At 49.8% G+C, this 16,900-nt stretch overlaps 1 protein-coding gene across 1 annotated transcript in view; it reads left to right on the top strand.

The window, feature by feature from the left end:
* The window catches only part of TMEM178B (transmembrane protein 178B), a 408,058-nt gene that overhangs the window by 284,125 nt on the left and 107,033 nt on the right, over positions 1-16,900 (top strand). The gene's annotated exons all lie outside the window — the stretch shown is intronic.

Here is a 16,900-nt window from a genome sequence, read left to right as displayed (position 1 = left end):
GTTATCGCCAAATGACGCAATTGTCATATTGTCCCCTCCCCATGGACATGCAATTCCCAGTTTTATTCTTCCATTCCATTCTGTACATTTCACTAGGACGTGGCAGCATGTGGGAGGACCAACCACTCACACAGAGATGGTGGGGAGAGACAGATGAGAGAGATACAGAGGGGGGACACAGATGAGAGAAATATACAGACAGGAGGGGTAATGGATGAGAGACAGAGAATGGGGGGACACAGAGATAATAAAGAGAGTCAGACAGACACAGTGAGAGGGGGGGGACAGAGATAAGAGAGATATGGAGGGTGGGGGGGCAGAGAAGGTGGGGAGAGACAGAGTCAGACAGACACTATGGGGGGGCAGGGATGAGAGAGATATGGAGGGGGGGCAGAGATGAGAGAGATGGGGAGGGGTGACGGATATGAGAGAGACACAGAGGACACAGAGATAATAAAGAGAGTCAGACAGACACAGTGGGAGGGGAGGAGGGACAGAGATGAGAGAGATACAGGGGGGGGCAGAGATGAGACAGATAGAGAGATGGGGAGGGGTGACGGATATGAGAGAGAGACAGGGGCGACAGAGATGAAAAAGAGAGTCAGACAGACACAGTGGGGGGGCAGAGATGAGAGAGATACGGAGGGGGGGCAGAGATGAGAGAGATAGAGAGATGGGGAGGGGTGACGGATATGAGAGAGAGACGGGACACAGATAATAAAGAGAGTCAGACAGACACAGTGGGGCGGGCAGAGATGAGAGAGATACAGGGGGGGCTGAGATGAGAGAGATAGAGAGATGGGGAGGGGTGACGGATGTGAGAGAGAGATAGAGGACACAGAGACAATAAAGAGAGTCAGAGAGACACAGTGGGGGGGGCAGAGATGAAAGAGATACGGAGGGGGGCTGACATGAGAGAGATAGAGAGATGGGGAGGGGTGACGGATATGAGAGAGAGACAGGGGACACAGAGATAATAAAGAGAGTCAGACAGACACAGTGGGAGGGGGCAGGGACAGAGATAAAGAGAGATACAGAGGGGGGGCAGAGATGAGACAGAGGTGATGGATATGAGAGAGAGACGGGGGAGAGTGATGAAAAAGAGAGTCAGACAGAGACAGCGGGGGGACGCAGAGATGAGAGAGACAGGTGGGGGAACAGGGAGCAGAGATGAGAGAGACAGGTGGGGAACAGGGAGCAGAGATGAGAGAGACAGGTGGGGGGAACAGGGAGCAGAGATGAGAGAGACAGGTGGGGGAAGAGGGAGCAGAGATGAGAGAGACAGGTGGGGGAACAGGGAGCAGAGATGAGAGAGACAGGTGGGGGAACAGGGAGCAGAGATGAGAGAGACAGGTGGGGGAACAGGGAGCAGAGATGGGAGAGACAGGTGGGGGAACAGGGAGCAGAGATGAGAGAGACAGGTGGGGGAACAGGGAGCAGAGATGAGAGAGACAGGTGGGGGAACAGGGAGCAGAGATGAGAGAGACAGGTGGGGGAACAGGGAGCAGAGATGAGAGAGACAGGTGGGGGAACAGGGAGCAGAGATGAGAAGCTGTTTTGTCAGTAGAAACTGGCCTTAGTTCTGTCATGTTTTCGGCTCAGATATGTGGATTCCTTCTGCCAGAGATGATTTGTGTTGCCAACAACAGAAAAGTGAAATCTAACATATCTGTGGCTTTCACCAAGGACCACAGCAAGGAGGTTTGTGCCTCCAGGAACTAGCTCCCTAAGGCGATTCCTAGCGTGGTAGGCTTGAGAATAGTAGAGGCTGGTACATGGAGAGGACACGACAGAGCCAAAAAGAACAGACTAAGGAATGGTCAGAGTCACAGGCCCAGGTCAGTAATGGTTACATACACAATACAGAGCATAAGGAGGAGACGGGTAGCGTATCAGGTAACAAGCCGGGTCCATAGACATGGAGAGACATACTGGAAAGCTGGAGCCTAAAGGTGCATGTCCACTACACGAGTGTAGAACGACTGTACGATTACAACATCGTAATAGCTCAATCGTTCCTAATACTGTGCAATGGATAATGTGCCCACACTGAACGATATGTCGCTTAGTGCAGGCACCCTCCCTCACCCTGAACATGCACAACCTGTCGATATCGCCAGGTTGGCCTGCATGTTCAGGCGATGACAGATGGCAACAACGACCAGCGGGAGTGCGCATCGCTGGTCGTTGCCGGCTTATTCACTGCACGATTAATGAACAATAACAATGTCGTAATCGTTCAATCGTTCATTTGTATCGTGTAGTGGATACGCACCTTAATAGTCTGTCATCTTCTTATTGCCAGAGGCAGGTTTATATATAGGCTCAGTGATTTGAATTTGCTGCCCTCCCGTCAGGTCAGCGGTGACATAACCGCGGGTATAGAGTACAGTAAGAGCCACGCGTGTCCAGCAGATGGAGTAGACGAGGAGGGAGAGCTAGCAGCCTGACGGGTGTTGGACCCAGTAGCCCTTGGTGGGCTCCGGCACTGCCTGACAGGACCTACCCCAACACAGCTAAATGAATTGACATAAATTATCACAAGTAAATCCATTAGGGGCTAAATTATTGCCACTGCAGGGGGCTTGGCCAGTATAATGCCCAGAGGTGAGGGGGACTGATGCTGGATCTCCCCACCCTCTGAGGTCTCCTCCTTCCCCCCACCCAGAAGGCTCTGTCGGGACTTTACTCTACAAGTCGCAAGTCTAGAACAGGGACTTACCATGTTATCACACTGCTAGCGGTGCCATGTAACCGTCATTGTGTTCAGAAATCCGCCACAGTCTTTGTTATATTCTGCACAGACACCATATTAGAGAAGACATCACTAGACTTAGTGCTGCCAGTCATATAGCCTGGGGGGAGAGGTGCATGGGGGGGCCCACAGTAACAATTGCACACAGGCCCTCTTATTTGTTAATAGAAACACCCCTGAGATAGATGATACATATATTTGTGCAGAGTATTAGGCATTGGCAGACGTCTATAATTTAGACCTCCTTTTAATCACTTGGACCAAGAATCTGCTTCTTCATAGAGAACTGACAGAATAATGGACATTTTTCATGTTCTATTCATGCGCAGATACTGACTAGAGAAAAAAAATCACAGTTCAGGAGAATTGTTAAAGACCCCCAGGGGAGGGAGCGAATAATTTATGCCAGTAGTTTTGAAGAAATCAGCCATTTCTTTTAGATTTGTAATCCCATCTCATTCTGCATTTATTAAGCCAAAGCTGACTCAGAGCTTCTTCTCTTCACAGTGTTGTGTTGTATGGCTAGTCCTGTGTTTTTTTCCAATTCCAGGAATGACCTGCTTCTTCTGTTTTGCTGGACACACGTAAAAGCAGCAATCCCATGTCAGCCATTTTTTCTTGGTTAGCTTCGTTAAGCTGCCAGTAATGATGTATTATTCTTATATCTGTCACAGATTGATATGGCAACCACAGTCACATGGCACATGTGAGCAGAGAGACTTTTGAATGCTGCTCTGAGCTCTGTTTGCTATGTGTACTGTAAAATCCTAACCCTCTATCACCCCCTCTACATTCTAAAGCGAGCTCAGGGAGGACAGAAACCTCCCGTTGAGCAGAAGGATATGACAATCGGACTGTCTCACCGGGCATTCCTGGATTCTGCTGCCAGTCTGTGTTTGTAGGGACAATGTTTTGAGTTTGGGAGGGATGGAATAGCACTGCAGGTATTTCAAACTAGCTGGGATACCCGGTGTTGCCCGGGTTGAAGACTGGACTCTGAACTACACCTGTTATTTGTTTAAATTGTCCTCGCCTATAAGCCCATTACATTGATCTTGAAAAGGACACCACTGTTTGCTAACATGCAAGCAAACAATGTTGTAACAACCATGGGTGCAAGGGGTGCGGCTGCTGTGGTGCCCAAGCTGCCCTCCGCCCCCCCCCCCCTGCACCCAGTCACGCACACAAAATGGGCTGGTCTAGTCAGGGCCGTCGAGGAGGGCCTGGGTGTCAGAGGTGTTGATTTAGTACAGGCCCGCCAACTGATTACACCTGGTGCACTGACAGGCAGTCATGGAGAGACAGCCCCACCAGTCGGGAGGCAATCGGAGCGCTGTCTGTCCATATCTCCAGCTGCCTGCCAGTGCACTAGCTGTAATTAGCTGGAGGCCCGGCCCCAAATCCCCACCTGCTGGCTGCTGATGGCACACAGGGGAAGGAAAGAGGCTGCTGGAGGGACACGGGGAGGTGAATTGCTAGGGGGGGGCATAATGTGTAAGGGGCACTACTATTGTGTGGAATAATGTGTTAAAATCTGCAAAGGGCATTACTGTGTGGTATAATGTGTAAGGGCCATTACTGTGCAGTTTAAGGGGCATTACTGTGTGGCATAATGTATAAGGGACACTACTACTGCATGGCATAATATATATAAGGGTACTGCTGTGTGGCATAACTTGAATGGGCTTTGTGTGGCATAACCTGAATGGGGTTTGTGTGGCATAACATAAATGGGCTCTGTGTGGGGGCAAATGTATGTGTTTTTTTTTACCTAAGGGGGAGTCCTTTTTAAAATCTTGCTATGTGGCCCACAAAGTTTTAGTTATGTCCTTGCATGCAAGCACAGAGGCTCTGGATTTTATATGAACTTGCATGAGTCATCAAGTTTTCTCAGATTGAGGTTAAATTATACTTTTGTTGCATGCTCACAGGTTTTTAGCAGACTGCCAATTTCCCACTGGAGCCAGCCAGCCAGCCAACCTGTGTAACTTGAGAGTGTCCCTATTTTTAGGGTTTGTGTGACAGTATGTGGCCCTGACGAAGTTCAAACCTAGGCAAAAACCTTAATCCTGTTCAAACTACACGACCATGCCCAACTTGGTGGAGCTAGGTCCAAAACTCTGGCCATGCTTAAAGGACAAATAGGTGGGTAGACAGATAGACAGACAAACACAGTTTATCGCTTAGAATATAGGGCCTGATTCAGAGCCGGACGCTATTTGCGCTCGCTCGTTCAGAAAATAGGGGTGGCTATTCAAATGAACCGTTCGCTCTTTGCGGTCTGTTCACGCCTCTATGTCTGGTACGAGCGAACAAAACTTGCGGTCGTTTTTTAAAAAAATACGCCCCCTGGCCGCTCGCATCCTACGTCATGTCCGCTATTTATTAGATTAATCGAGTACATCGACCAGGGTATGAACTGCTCGCTATTCTTGTGGTTGGTTTTTGCTACCACAATTTTGCGAGCAGTTCTGGCTATAAAATAACCCAGTGACGTGGTCAATGACGCTGCTGTATTAATTATGCACACCCTTAAAACGTCCGTTTTGACCTTTAAGCACGCCTGCGTTCGGATCTCCACTCCCAGTTTTCAAGCACCTTCCCCTGTTACCACCCACATACGCCTCATTCTGTCACTCAAAATAGCAGGCATTCGCTATTTTGCGAGCAAACGATTTTCGGCCATAGTGACTGGTTCACGCATGTGTATTACGATCCGTACGCATGCGCAGTTGGGCAAACATCGCTCAGAGCGAACGAGCGGCCGCTTACGAGCGGCTCTGAATCAGGCCCATAGATAGTGTAATATTGTGGGGTAATTAACTTGGTAGATGAGTGTCACTCAATGGTGCAGTGTTTAGTGCTCAAATGAGGGTCCATGCAGCTTTTCCAGGTAAAATAAATGAAAAGTGCTTAATGTCAGCATAATCAGGAAACACAAATAACAAATGCCTAGGGCACTGACTCACTTCTTCGCCCCTGACTAACCTTGGGCAGCTATTCTGCAAATAAAGGGCCTGATTCAGAGTTGGGAATAGAGGGCCTGATTCAGAGCCGCTCGTAAGCGGCCGCTCGTTCGCTCCGAGCGATGTTCGCACATCTGCGCATGCGTATGGGTTTTAGTACGCATGCGCGAATCAGTCAGTGCGGCCGAAAATCCTGTGCTCGCAAAATAGCGAATGCCTGCTAATTTGAGTGACAGGATGAGGTGTTTGTGGGTGGTAACAGGGGAAGGTGCTTGAAAACGGGGAGTGGAGATCCGAACGCAGGCGTGCCAAACGGTCAAAACGGCCGTTTTAAGGGTGTGCATAATTAACAAAGCAGCGTCATCGACCACGTCAGTTGGGTGTCTTTTAGCCAGAACTGCTCGCATGATTGAGGTAGGAAAATACAACCACAAGAATAGCGAGCAGTTCATACGCCTTTCGATGTACTCGATTAATCTAATAAATAGCGGAGATGACGTATGATGCGAGCGGCCAGGGGGCATTTTTTACAAAAAAACGTCCGCATGTTTTGTTCGCTCGTTCAGACATAGAGCCGTCAACAGACCGCAAAGAGCGAACGGTCAATTTAAATAGCCAGCCCCTTTTTCTGGACGAGTGAGCGCAAATAGCGTCCAGCTCTGAATCAGGCCCAGAGTGAGATATCTCTCTCAACTGTGAACCTGAACAAACCATATTGCAATGCAAGGGGTGTAACTGTAAATACATAAAAAAATTTATATGTGGGGTAAATACTGGCTGATTTTGCATGTAGCCCACAAATACTGCACAGCTTTATTATTACTTTACGATTTAGATGTCAGTTTGGAAACAATCCTCCCAAATCGAAATCTCTCTGCACATTTTAAATTTGCCCCACCTGCAGTGCAGCATGGTTTCACCAAGATGATCAGTTGAGAGAGATCTCTCACTCTGGGCCTGATGCAGAGCCGGTCACTCTGACAGAGAGCTCGCTCTGAATCAGGGCCGGGCTTTTTTGGGGGGGGGATCGGCCTCTTGGCCGCTCGCATAGCTGTGGGTGACCACCCACAGCTTTTGCGAGCGGCCATCGCGACCATCGGGCTTGCGACGAGACCCTTGTGGTAGGGTCTCATGGCCGCAAGCCCCAGAGAGATTTCGGCTCTAACAGAGGCGGAACCTCTCCACTGACATCACTCGTGATGTCAGTGTGGCCACCCCCAAATGGCAGGCGTTCTCATGGGAACGCCTCTATTTGGGAAGCCACCCCCCCGGCCCGTCCACCAAAGGGGGCGAGCTGTCACTCAACATCGACAGCTCGCCCCCTTTGGTCCTTTGGTGCGAGACCCAGAGCGACGGATTGCCCGTCGCTAGCCATCGCGACCATCGGGCTTGCGACGAGACGAAAGCACTCCCACTGACATCACTAGTGATGTCAGTGGGGCCGGCCCCAGACGGTAGGCGTTCCCATGGGAATGCCTCCGTCTGGGCAGGCACGCCCACCAAAGGGGGCGTGCTGACAATCACCATCGACAGCATGCCCCCTTTGGTGCGAGACCCATAACGATGGCTTGGCCGTCGTTATTCGGGTCTCGCGCATGCACACGACGAAGCTGCCTCCGTCGTACGCATGCGCACTTGGGCAACATCGACCCGCTTGCGAGCGCTCAGCGCTTGCGAGCGGGTCTGAATCAGCACCTCTGTCCTTGCTATTATGTTAGTGCAGCAGAGGCGTCCTGCATGCATTAATGATCCTGCGTTTTCCTTGTCCGGCTGAGTGACTATGGCGTCACACAGGCCGGCCATTGCAGATGTCCAAAAGAGGGCCAGGAAATCTCTGTCTGCCAACGGAGATCCTGGCCTCCTCCCTCCCCCCCAACAGTGGCAGCGTGCCTCATTTTAGAAAAGTTGGCATTGCAATGGCGTAGAAATGCCAGGGACGACACCGCAACTTGCCTCTCTCGCGGCCTGCTCTTGTACTGGACCCTCAGATTTTTATGCAGCCCTACGCGGCTGAGAACAACAGCCTGCAAGTCTGGATTTACCGTAAGTGCGACATATAGCTGCACTTACTCACGCCGCGAGGGAACCCGCTGCTAATAGGATTGACCCCTTAGCTTCATATGGAAGCAAATTCCATACCAAAAATAAATTCCCAGGACCAGTAGACCCCACAATTCCCATGTATTAAGTATAGGCATAGCTATATTTATTTATTACCAGTTACATATATAGCGCACACATATTCCGCAGCCTGTACAGAGAATATTTAGCCATTCACATCGCTCCCTGCCCCTGTGCTGACTGTCAAACGATCTGGCTTACATTTTAATGACAATTGATGACCCCTTGTCCTCTCTACGCTCCTTGGTAGGTAAATCTTGTTGGAAAAATCTTTTTATTGAATTAAAAATTCGGGGGTATGGGGTAGATGTGTTCTGTGTATATTTACGGAAAACGGTTTTATTACATTAATTCATATATATGATATTGTGGCTACAGCGCGTGCGTCCTGTTCGTGAGTTCTGTTGCGGTCATAAACGTGATAACATAATAAAAATCAGGGTCCAGTTTTATTATTATAATAGATGTTTCCGCCTCTGAACCCTGTGGCGGAGAGCTGTACCCACCCGTATTCAAAAAGTGGTCAAACCAGAGCTATGTAGGAATGCTATGTTTGCATGACATGTTTTTATCCCTCTTTATATGCCACCCTGGCGTTTAGTCGCCTTTTGCAGACACTGGCATAAGGCGGTTAAACGCATAATCATCCCTGTTAGATCCGTAGCTGAATTGGTTTTTCGCATTCCTTGATTGCCGATTCTCTGTAGCTTCTATTTTTCTGCTTTTCCAACCTTTTCTCTGGGTTTTTGTTTTTCCAGGGTGGCAGCAAATTGCAGGATGTGAAAGCAAAGGAGGGTTTGAGAAAGCATGACAAGGGATATGTTACCATGGAGACGGGGCCGGCTGGCTGGGTTATTATGAGCCAGTCTGCCAATATGGGGGAGAATGTTTATGTGCTGGTGGGGATGAAGGGAGAAGATAGCTCAGTGCTGCAGAGGTCCTCTGGAGCGAGGGATGGACGGGAAAGTGTATACAAGGGATTGGCCCCCCATGTTTGGGACCTCATAGAGTGGATGTTAGCATTTATGTGTCTGTTTAGGGCTCAAATTATTGTGTTTATTACTAACATAACATACGGAGGGTGTGAAAACTTTTGCAACTTCTGAATTGAAAAGCTGTCTGGACCTTGGGTTTCTTTTTGCGGGGGGGGGGGGGGGCAAATACTGATATTAGAGATCGAGAGAGAGGAGTGGGGGGAGGGGGGATTTATCATATCAAAATAAAAATGAGTCATTATATACACTCTCTCTTCCGATTTATTTAAAACGTGAGGCCATATTGTAGGAATACGATGCAAAAGTTGGAATCAATTCTGAACTTTTGCTTTAAAGTGAAGTCTTTGCACTTCCATTTTGAAGTGGACCCGCACTGTGTCAAAAAGTTGCGGAGAGTTATTTTTAGGGGGCAATTCCCAAATGTGTAAATTGGGCGCACAGTTACGAGAGAAAGGCTGACAAATTAGGCTTATATAACATTTAAAAAACCCAAAAAACGGAACCCAGTAAAAGTTGCAGGAAGGCGCGTACTACAAACTCATATATTAAAGTTATTAGAGGACAGTCTTACTTTTTTGTGACCATTTTCTTAATTTTATTATTTGACACATATATATAGAGAAAATGATGACAGTTGTCACTGTTTAGACATTTTGGTTTGCTAAAAAACATATTGTTTATCCCTCTATGAATTCTGGGCCTGATTGGGGTACTGCACACGCAAATTCTCTCGCTCCGGGACTCACTACAAAAGGGGCAGCTGTCAATGTTGATCGACAGCTCGCCCCGTTTTGTGGGCGGGGTGGCTACACAAATGGAGGCGTTCCCGAAGGAACGCCCGCCATTTGTGGGAGGCACCACTGACATCACCAGTGATGTCAGTGGAGAGCTTCCTGCTCTGTTAGAGCAGGAAGCTCTCTGGGGCTTGCGATGGACGAGACCCTACCACAAGGGTCTCGTCGCAAGCCCCGATGGTCACGACCATCACCTGGCCACTCGCAAAACCTGTGAGTGGTCACCCACAGCTTAGCGAGTGGCCAGAAGGCCGCAACAAAAAGCCCCCAAAAAACTCCCTGATTCAGAGCAAGCGCTCTTAAAGAGCGTCCGACTCTGAATCAGGCCCTCTGTCCCAAGTTTCCTACTCACTTGATTAACCAACTTATATGCATTCTTGTAAAGCCGTGTGTCATTTACGTCTTGTTCTGTGAATGCCGCACATTACCTGTGTGAATGCAAATTGATCTTGTTTAAAAGAAAAAGTGCCAAACTAAATGTATAAATCACCTGTGCTGCAGCCACGTCAGCCTCATGCAGTCCGCTTTCCTGTCATCTGTAATACAGGGCCTGATTCAGAGCCGCTCGTAAGCGGCCGCTCGTTCGTTCCGAGCGATGTTTGCACAACTGCGCATGCGTACGGATCGTAATACGCATGCGCGAACCAGTCAGTGCGGCCGAAAATCGTTTGTTCGCTAAATAGCGAATGCCTGCTATTTTGAGTGACAGGAGGAGGTATGTGGGTGGTAACAGGGGAAGGTGCTTGAAAACGGGGAGTGGAGATCAGAACGCAGGTGTGCTTAAAGGTCAAAACGGGCGTTTTATGGGTGTGCATAATTAATACAGCAGCGTCATTGACCACGTCACTGGATTATTTTATAGTCAGAACTGCTCGCAAGATTGTGGTAGCAAAAACCAACCACAAGAATAGCGAGCAGTTTATACGCTGGTCGATGTACTCGATTAATCTAATAAATAGCGGACATGACGTAGGATGCGAGCGGCCAGGGGGCGTAGTTTTCCAAAAACGACCGCATGTTTTGTTCGCTCGTTCAGACCTAGAGGCGCGAACAGACCGCAAAGAGCGAACGGTTCATTTGAATAGCCACCGATTTTTTCAGAACAAGCGAGCGCAAATTGCGTCCGGCTCTGAATGAGGTCCCAAGTCCATTAGGACAATTCTGGATGGAATGCTGCAATTATTGGCAGCTTAACCTGTAGTAACAATATCGCTGTACGTGCTCCAGCTCACATATGACCTACATCCGTTAGCAATTACTCACTGGCATTTTCCAACCTGGCCTGCAGACAAATATTTAACCCATACTATGCCATGGCAATTTCACCAGTAATAACCTCACATAATAATCTTGCTTCCTGGCCTGCAGATATTTTCATGTTAGTATCACCCGCTCCCTCATGCTGCCGCCATCGAGTGACCTGATTGCGCATTCCGCTACCTCCTGAATGTTACATATATCCATCCCACTAGAACATTATATCACTTGCTCTCTTCAGTCCCTGGGTACCACGTATGTACTTGTTTTTAGCCACTGTTGAATTTCTTCATGTCGTGTTACTTGTGTTTGCATGGAGTTATTGCAGATACGCATCAAAGTATCACTCATGATCGTACTCAGGGCCTGATTCAGACCCGCTCGCGAGCGCTGAGCGCTCGCAAGCGGGTCGATGGTGCCCTAGTGCGCATGCACAAGATGGAGGGAGCTCCGTCGTGCGCATACGCGAGACCCGCATAGTGACGGCCAAGCCGTCGCTATGGGTCTGGCACCAAAGGGGGCTTGCTGTCGATGGTGAGTGACAGCACGCCCCCTTTGGTGGGCGTTGCTGTCCAGATGGAGGCGTTCCCATGGGAACGCCTACCGTCTGGGGCCAGCCCCACTGACATCACTAGTGATGTCAGTGGGAGTGCTTTTGGCTCTGATAGAGCCAAAAGCACTCCTGGGCTTGCGGCAGACGAGACCCTACCACAAGAGTCTCGTCGCAAGCCCGATGGTCGCGATGGTCTTGACCATCGCGGCCATCTTTTTGGCCGCTCGCATAAGCTGTGCGTGGTCACACATAGCCATGCGAGCGGCCAGGAGGCCGCTCCAATTTTAGGTAGGGGGGCCCTGATTCAGAGCGAGCGCTCTTGTCAGAGTGTCCGGCTCTGAATCAGGCCCTCAGTGTAATGGTATTTTTCATACCCAATGGAACACATGAGGCTAAAGCACAAGTGCATTATGGGTAGTTCAGTTTATATGTAGTGGTAGAGGGGGATTTAAATCTGGATGTTTGCTCTCAATAAGAGACTATTGAAGCATTTACCAACCTAGCCAAAATAATTCTTCATATATGTTGATTTAAGAACAAAAACATAGCCACAGTGTCTGTGTTTTGTCCCATACAGGCCTCTGTCTTCCACGTTCCACTTTAGCCTTGTCCATGGGCGGCTGGTCATCTCATGCTGCTATGATGATGGGCCTCTTTTTATATGGAGGCCTGGAGCTGTAGCTCCATGCCCCACATTGTTAATCTGGCCCTGCATTATGGATTCTTCCTACAAGTAATACAGGAGGCGCCATGTACAATGAATCCAGTAGTCCTTCTCACATGCATCCAATGCTTTTCAATGGGCAAAGGCCATGTTTGCAAAAACAAAACAAAAAAAAAACTATATTGTAGGTGATGGAATGGGGGAGAGAGAAAACGCTTTGCTTTTGCGCTAGATGACGTCCCGTGAAAATGGGGTCCTGCATAGCCACCATAGACTTGCATAGAGCCAGACAGAACCGGAGCCTGTAGGAATACAACCATTGGTCCACTGCTCCCAGTCTATGGCGATCCATAGCACCGGACTGCCACTTCATTGATTAATCAGACCTATGGTAAGTTTCTATGCAGGCAGGTGAGATACTAAATGATAAACGGCACCTTTAAAAATCCAGCCACAAAACTGAAGAATAATATATACGAGTATTTTAGAGCACCGAGCAGCGGCTGTCTGTACTGACTGCTCATAACCAGTTCAATGGATTCTAATTGTCCTAATCGCCTGTGTGCGGCGCATGTTAATGAGCGCTAAGAACCATTCTGCACTTTTAAACCTTACACTTACTACTTATTCACAATTGTCTGCAGTCACAGCCTGAGATTCACATCCTCTTCCGAGATGTCCTCTATTCACATAAAATAGGATTGTGATTAAACCGTAACCAGGGGCTTTAGAAGACAAATTTATCAGTGGCGTACTCCAGGATATTTGTTTTGCTGGAGGTCAGACAGAAAGCTGCAGAGCTGAATCTGTTCTCTATAATGAACGATGAGCTGTATTTTGGATTCATATTTGGAAATTAGGGCCCTTATGTTGCCAACATGCCATAACCCCTAGCAACCAATCAGGGTCTTCTTTCTGCCCAGTAAAACAAGCTGCTAGCGTGCCTGGCATCACATAATCTAGCTCTTTAAAAACAACATTTTACTGCACTTTAATTTTCCCCTCCAAACAGACTAATTTTACTGCATGAAGAGTCCATTGGCCAAATAAATACTTTTTTCAGTTATGAAATGCATTTGTCATCTATTTCCCTTACCTGTGTTAAAGGTCGCCATAGATAGCAATATTAACAGCGCAACCCGTGATCATATATAAGAAAATAGAGGCCCTCATTCAGAGCCGTACGCTCTGAGCAGAGTGCACGCTCTGAATGAGGGCCGGCCTCCATAACTCTGGAGCGTCCTCCTGGACGCTCGTATAGCTGTGGGTCACCACCCACAGCCTATACGAGCGTGCAGTTTGATGGCCGCGATGGTCGTGACCATCGAAACTGCGAGCCGGAGCCTGCGGTTGAGGTTTTCAACCGCAAAGCCCGGAGTGATTTTGGCTCTATCAGAGCCAAAATCACTCCCACTGACATCACTAGTGATGTCAGTGGGCCGGCTTCTGACGGGAGGCGTTCCCTTAGGAACGCCCCCGTCAGGGAGGCACGCCCCCGGCACGCCCACCAAAGGGGGCGTGCTGTCAATCAACATCGACAGCACGCCCCCTTTGATCAGACACAACGAGCGAAGGACTTTCCTTCGCTCGTCGCGTCTGGCGCATGCGCACGACGGAGCTCCCTCCGTCGTGCGCATGCTCAGTGCAGAACATCGACCCACTTGCGAGCGGACAGCCGCTTGCGAGTGGGTTTGAATCAGGCCCAGAGTCTTTTCAGGATAGTCTATATTGCACAAGCACTTGCCAACCTAGCCAAAATAATTGTTCATATATAATCAGTCATCGCGGTGAGTGACAAAATATGTGGGTCCCAGGGACCCTCCTCTTTAAAAAAATGGGGTCCTACCTGACAATTTCTGGGTCCCATCATAATGCTTTAGAGCTCCCCATATGCCTCTCAGACCTCCCCTAACCCCTTACAAATGATGCCACACAGCCATGCCCGGCCTTTACACATTATGCCGCACAATAATGCCCTTTACACATTTATGCCACACAGCAGTGCCCGGTTTTTAAACATTAAGCCGCACATTAATGCCCGGTCTTTACACATTATGTCATGCAGTAATAGCCCTTACAAATAATGCCACACAGTCATGCCCGGCCTTTACACGTTATGCCGCACATTAATGCCCTTTACACATTATGCCACACATTAATGCCCTTTAGTCCCTCTATGCATTGCCCCCAGCAGTAGTCCCCATATGCATTGCCCCCAGTAGAAGTCCCCCTATGCATTGCCCCCAGTAGTTGACCCCCTATGCATTGCCCCCAGTAGACCCCCTATGCATTGCCCCCAGGAGTCCCCCTATGCATTGCCCCCAGTAGTAATCCCCCCTATGCAGTGCCCCCAGTAGTTTACCCCCTATGCATTGCCCCCAGTATTGGCCCACCTATTTGCCTTTTAGTGACCTGGGCCTAATGCCAGGTCACTCGCACCTTCAATTGGACCTAATGCCCCCTATGTAGCCCGGGCCTTATGCCCACCTATATACCCATAGGGCTATTGCCTGCATTTATCCCACGGGCCTAGTGCCCAACAACCCTGGTGGTCTAGGGAGGGGTTAAATAATGGTGGCCCAAGGTCGCCTACTTATACGGTGGAAGAGGCTGCGGAGGGGGGAGCTTCGTTAGCTCTTTTTCTTTCCACCCCCGCAGTCCTCTTCAGTCCTCAGCTTCATTCTTCTGCCGCTGGCCCGTCCTGGCCAGCACCGCCGCCTCTTCCTTTCTTCCTCCTTGATCACGCCGTCTTCTGGCCTCTAGCGCGGCTGCCAGAACTGTTGCCGCTCTTCTCTTGTCTTCGGGAGGTTTTCACTCCTCCCCCCCGCCGCCGGTACTGACGTTGCCCGCTCAGCGGCGTCTAATTCAAGACGCCGCGAGTGGGCGGGGCAATGATGCAGCGAACCGCGTTTGGATCATCGCATCTGCCTCCTATTGGCTGCTGGACAGTGCCAAACAACCGCCTCCGCCGCTAGGCTTCCAGGCAGCGAGCTCCGCTCAGCTTACGCCCGGAGCCAAGGTTCTCCCACCTCCACTTTACCGCCAACGCTGGTGGAAGGGACCAGGCAATCCCTTCACCAGGTACCCGTTGCGGTGGCTTACCCGGCGCTGGGAACAAACACACTGTCCCAGCGCCGGGCACGGATGCTGTGCCGATGCTGGGATCAGACAGCACGGCTTTCCACAGCAGAAGCCAATGAGAGTCTATCTGACTCTCATTGGCTGCTATAACAGACAGCGTTGTGTCTTTCTCAAGGAGAAAATAGGTGCCGTACGCATGCACACGGCATCTATTCACTAGTGTAGGCAGATCCAGGGGGCTGACCAGCATCTCGGAGAGTGCAGGACACGCCCCCATAGTGATGCCAGCGTGGCTGCAGTGAGGCTCCACCCACATTTTCATCCAGGCTCTGCCCCTTTACAGGAAGCCCTACCCACTTTTCGGGTGTCCCTTGTTCCGAATGGTCACACATAACAGTTGGGAGGTATAGTGAAAGGAGCAGGGTCCCCAGCAGCACAGACTATATCAGGAGCTGAGTGATGTGTCAGTGAGGACAGGGCTGCATGTGACAGGGGCAGTGACATGATGTGAGGAGGGGAATGGAGGCAGCAGGAAGTCACAGATTGAGGGTTATATAGTGGAAGGAGCAGGGTCCCCAGCAGCACAAAGTATATCAGGAGATGAGTGATGTGTTAGTGAGGACAGAGCTGCATGTGACAGGGGCAGTGACATGATGTGAGGAGGGGAATGGAGGCAGCAGGAAGCTACAGACAGAGTTATATAGTGGGAGGAGCAGTGTCCCCCAACAGCACAGAGTATATCAGGAGATGAGGGATGTGTCAGTGAGGACAGGGCTGCATGTGACAGGGGCAGTGACATGATGTGAGGAGGGGAATGGAGGCAGCAGGAAGTCACAGACTAAGCGTTATATAGTGAAAGGAGCAGGGTCCCCCAGCAGCATATCGTAGTGATGTGATGGTCACACTGAAGCTGGAAGATTGGTTGTCAAACGCACCTCTGTTAGACAGTGGGCTTGATTCAGCACGGATCACAATTGCAACTGCGTACACAGGGCTCGATTCAGGCCCGCTCACTAGATGAGTTTGCATGCAGCCAGCGAATGCAAATCCAGCAAGGCAGGCGATCGCACGCCAAGGCAATAGCATGCCCACTATGTCTTGGCGTGCGATCGTGGTTGTATTAGTACTCCCACTAGCCTGTCTTAAGATGCCCACTTATGCACGTCATCACCAGGAAGTGTATGCAACCATCGGTAACATCGAGTACCATCGGGTGCAAACGCAGCGCTTGTGGTTGACCATACCCTACCACAAGCACTGCGAGTGCTTCAGTGTAAAATTCAACCATGTGACATGTACTATGATGCTCTGTAATAATTATGCACGCCTCTGAAACGGCGTTAAGACGCTCAGACACGCCTGCGTTCACACCACCACTCTCCCGTTTTCATCGACCATCCCCTGTCACCACCCACAAACGTCTTATCCTGTCACTCATTCTTCCGGGCTGTCTATGCACAGCGAGCGAACGCTTCCCGATCGCATGAACCAGTTCACACACACACACTGCATGCAATTGCGATCGCACTGCGATTACGCAGGCAGAGAGGAGTCCATCGCAGAGTGACAGGCTGTTTGGGGGGTGTTGATGAGGGAGTGGTCAGTGAAACGCAGGCGCGCCTGTCCGTTTGAACGCCGTTTCAGGGGAGGTGCATAAATTAACCACTGCGATTGCATACGCCGTTTGACTACTCACTGCGTGCAACGAGACTTG

The sequence above is a fragment of the Taudactylus pleione genome, unplaced genomic scaffold (genome assembly GCF_031769625.1).
Source record: "Taudactylus pleione unplaced genomic scaffold, aTauple2 ptg000465l, whole genome shotgun sequence".
Classification (NCBI taxonomy): Eukaryota; Metazoa; Chordata; class Amphibia; order Anura; family Myobatrachidae; genus Taudactylus; species Taudactylus pleione.
Note: the sequence above shows the minus strand (reverse complement) of the source record. Positions and strands in the feature narration are given on the sequence as shown.